Here is a 4,498-nt window from a genome sequence, read left to right as displayed (position 1 = left end):
TATATAATGCTTAACAGATCATTAGTTAATATATATTACATTCACATAGCTAGAAATATGAGATAATGTGCTTGTTAATGTTTACTAATGTACTTATTAAAAGTTACCTAATGATTTACAGATTATTATTTAATGTAAATTAAAATGCTTACAAATGTCATTAAACTTTCAATTCATATGATCATGCACTTTTTAAAAATCTACAAATAATTTGAACAAATTATATAATGATTACAAGCTTATTTGTTAATGTACTTTTGAATACTAACAAATGTCATTACACTTCAGTTCATATTACCTAATGCTCTTTTTTACATTTACAAATGTTGTGAAAAAATGAGCTTAATCAGTCATTTTTAACTCTTTACTATTCACTGAACTATTCATGTTATCATATTATTCATTAACTCATAATCACAGTCTGTAAAGTTCATATATTTGGTCTACGTTTGTTGTGTAGGCTTCTTCTATTTACAAATCTTAACAAATCATTTATTAATTATTTGTTCATGTTTTTGCAGTAGCTAATCTAAAGTGGAAACTATTCATCATTTGTAAATGTTTATAAACGTTTACTAATCTTTCAGTACCTGTAAGAGCCATATGTTATTTGGTTTTATATAGATGTGGAATAAATAAATAATTGTGTGTGTTAAGCAATTGTAAAATAATTATAAAAGTAAATAATTTAATATGTGTATTATATTTCATATTGACAATGATGTCATTTCCGGCAAGGACCGTTAGACCGTTTTGTGATGCAATATTGGAGCGAAACAGTTTTTTGAACGTGTAACATCTTTCCAGTTAATTTTGTTATTAAACTTTACCTAAAGAAAGTTTCTGGACTACGGAATGTTATTCGAGTTCAAATCACGCTCACACATGAAGAAGCAGCAAGAAAGATGAAAATTTAAACGGATTGCTATCACAGTACCTTTATGGGCATTGGACTTTTAGCTGCTGTAACAACGTTTGTGTAAAGGGTGGTTAGTTAAGTTTATTTAAATGCTTCTTAAAGATGTAACACACATTGTAATTTGGGTGAAAAACATGTTTTTATTGCCTCAACACTTATATTAGTATACTATATCATTAAACAGGATATTCCTTGAATCATACATCAGCAGGAGAAAACAAATCTTTTTTTTCAAGAAAATACTTGTTCATTTATCAAAACAATGTAATATAAACAGATTGAATCATGTTCCCTTATAATAACCAAACTGACCCCTCTACAATTTTGACCCCTTAAACAACCCATACCACCAAACCCTAACCTTAAAGGGGTCATATGATGCGATTTCAAGTTTTCCTTTCTCTTTGGAGTGTTACAAGCTGATTGTGCATAGATAAGATCCCTGAAGTTGCAAATACTAAAGTCCCAAAACCAAAGAGATATTCTTTATCAAAGTTAAGACTCTGCCACGCCCCCCTAAAACGGCTCATTCTAACACGCCCCCACATATCTACCACACTATATGGAAATATTTGCATAATGCCACCCAAATGTTCACGCACAGAAAGAAGGCGTGGTTTCAGTAACCGCAGTTAGTGTTGAAGCAGCCATGTCACGGAGACGGCTGTGTGTTTCTAGGCGAAAGCAAAAGCACTTTATTTAGCCTTCCGAAAGTAGATGCATTTAGGAATCTTTAAGATTACTTACAACAGAACAGCAATGCATTTTATGGACGACCATTTCGTGAACCTAGGAGAGAAGGTAATTCTGACTTTGCTATGACAATCAAAGCAAAAGCACTTTATTTGGTCTTTCCGAAAGTAGATGCATTTAGGAATTTTTAAGATTACTTACAACAGAACAGCAATGCATTTTATGGACGTTCGTTTCGTGAACCTAGGAGAGGAGGTAATTCTGACTTTGCTATGACAATCTGGCGCTTCTGAATCAGCTACTGTTTTGTTATTAGTTTAAGTATTTGCTATTGACTGTTCAAATGCGGAGTTTTGCGCATTGTGTGTGTGTGTGCGCGCGAGCGAGCGAGAGAGAGAGAGAGAGAGCGCGAGAGAGCGCGAGAGAGAGAATGTGAGAGAGAATGTATTTTTGTCATGCCAATAAAGCTATTCACACCTCAATAGCAGCAAAAGTGTTGTACATTAACAAAAGCTTTCAACCATTGTATAACATCTGTTAAAATCATCTGTAGATTTTCAAAACGTGCATGATCATATGAATTAAAGGTTTAATGACATTTGTAAACATTGTAATTTACATTAATTATCTGTTGATCATTAGGTAATGTTTAGTAAACATTAACAAGCTCATTATTTCATGTTTCTAGCTATGTGAATATATATTAACTAATGACCCGTTAAGCATTATATAATGCTTGTTAATGATTTGTTAATGAAAGTTATTATAAAGTGTTATCCAAGATGGCGCCTGTGTTTGGCTGGGCCGCTGCCACTGTCTGTCTGGCATTGTGTCCTTCCTGTCCTGTGTGTCGTTCTGTTTTTTCTGCTTCTTAACGATGGACTTGCTGTTCAGGTGTATCTGATCGCCAAACTCTTCTATAAGATCATCAATGTTAGATCACAATGTTCCTCCGCCCTGGGCTGATATTCCAGTCATTATTGTCCACATCAGTCCACTCAGCTGCTGATTCTGGCGGTGGTTTTCTACACCGAAGTTCCCAAAGACATCGGAGGAAGTGAGGGAGAATGGGCAGGATTCAGGTGAAGCTGAGGCTGTCCTGGAAGCGAGGAGTCGTCGGAAAAGGGCGTCGATTCCTTCAGAGGAGTCTAATGCATAGACTGTATGGTCTAATGATTCTCCCTCGTCTACAGCAGCTGGATTCTCCTGTCTCCGTCCCGTCTTCCCAAATACATTTGTGGAGTTTTTGCGCTCGGCGGATTGAGTCCCTGTCAACTCCGCACGATTCCCCGCACAATATTCTCTAGTGAAGACGTTACTCTTCCCCTCAGGAAGGCACTGGTAAATGCTCGTTCAATAACTAATAAAACTTTTGTGTTGAACGACTTTTTTAAATCCAAGGAGCTGGACTTTTTGTTTTTGACTGAAATCTGGCAGAGAAATATGGAAAATGCTCCCCTTAAGGAAATTTGCCCAAATAATTATTTATACCTTTATTAGTCTACCGAGAATTTTAGGCCGTGGTGGAGGACTCGCTGTGGTGTTTAGAAACAGTTTTTTTTCTGCTGGGTGGTTAATGCTGGGTTTTTCTCTTCCTTTGAATTGCAAATGATTCAAGTTGGTGGTACAGATCCCCTTTATTGTATTTTCATTTATCGCTCACCTGGTCCTAATAGCGCCTTCTTAGATTATTTTAGTGATTTCTTTATCGTCTATTCTTAATCTCTCTAGAATTGTGATTGTTGGTGATTTCAACATTCATATTTATGATGTTTTTGATAAATTTGCAACTGACTATGAATATCACAGAGTCATTTAATCTCACCCAACATGTTACTGGTCCTACTCATATAAAATGACATACTTTAGACCTTGTTTTTAGTCTTGGTTTAAATATTGGTTCTGATCTATCTGAGGATCTTTTTATTTCAGATCATAATTGTTATTTTATTTGACTTATGTTTTTATTTAGACTCATCACCATGTAGTCAGATAATTTAGTCTCACATCCTAAGTAACCTTTCTGAAGAAAACTTTTGTGCTGCTTTTGAAAATTCCTCCATTATTATGTCAAACAGTAGTGTTGATGTTCAAGTACAACTTTTTAATGAGTACAGCCTTTCAATCTTTGATGAAGTTGCTCCAATGAAATCCAGAGCAGCTCCTCTGTTTAACTCCGCCCCTTGGATGAATGATAAATAAACCTGTCGTAAAATTTAGCATTTGTGCAAATCTACTCGACTACTAGTTCACAGCATTTAAAAGAACTTCTAATGGAGTTTAATAACATGGTTAAAGATGCCAGAATTAACTACTTTTCTAATCTAATATCTAGTAGCAAGTAACATAATCCCAAAAATTAGTTTGACACCATACAGTAACATTGTTTCTCCTCCATCACCTGCGGTCCAAATCTCTTCAGTTGACGAGTGCAACAGTTTACTCTCCTTCTTTGTGGATAAGATAAATAATATACAAGATAATTGTATTCCTTCTCTTCAAATACCTTCTACTTCCATTTTAGTAACTTTGGAGATATTTTCTCTGATAACACTAGAAGATCTCACTAAACTCATTAGCTCTAGAAGTCTCTTCTAGTTCCCTGGATGTGGTACCCACTGCTTTGTTTAAAAACGTTATTGACACCATTGGTCCCTGTGTGCTCACCATAATTAATAATTCACTAACATCTGGTCATGTTCCAATTTTGTCACAGTGTCTGGTTGTGGTGCCCTGGACTGGCCACTTGAGGGCGCTCTCCCGTTTCAGTGTTACATGTTTTGAACTCCATTTCCCATAGTCCCTTGCCTGTCGTTTCTGTTCTGATCATGATCACCTGTTAGTAATTTACTCATCATCCCATCACTATTTATACCATGCTCACTC

General features: G+C 35.5%; 1 protein-coding gene and 1 long non-coding RNA gene across 3 annotated transcripts in view; one reads left to right on the top strand and one right to left on the bottom strand.

Moving 5' to 3' along the window:
* Positions 1 to 4,498, bottom strand: part of LOC107718569 (butyrophilin subfamily 1 member A1-like) — a 14,348-nt gene that overhangs the window by 2,336 nt on the left and 7,514 nt on the right. The gene's annotated exons all lie outside the window — the stretch shown is intronic.
* LOC107718571 (uncharacterized) overlaps positions 1 to 4,498 on the top strand; it is a 15,985-nt gene that overhangs the window by 8,928 nt on the left and 2,559 nt on the right. The window lies entirely within an intron of this gene.

Source organism: Sinocyclocheilus rhinocerous, unplaced genomic scaffold, assembly GCF_001515625.1.
Source record: "Sinocyclocheilus rhinocerous isolate Xijiao unplaced genomic scaffold, SAMN03320098_v1.1 scaffold182, whole genome shotgun sequence".
NCBI lineage: Eukaryota > Metazoa > Chordata > Actinopteri > Cypriniformes > Cyprinidae > Sinocyclocheilus > Sinocyclocheilus rhinocerous.
The sequence above is the reverse complement of the archived record's forward strand: the minus strand, read 5'-3'. Positions and strand labels throughout refer to the sequence as shown.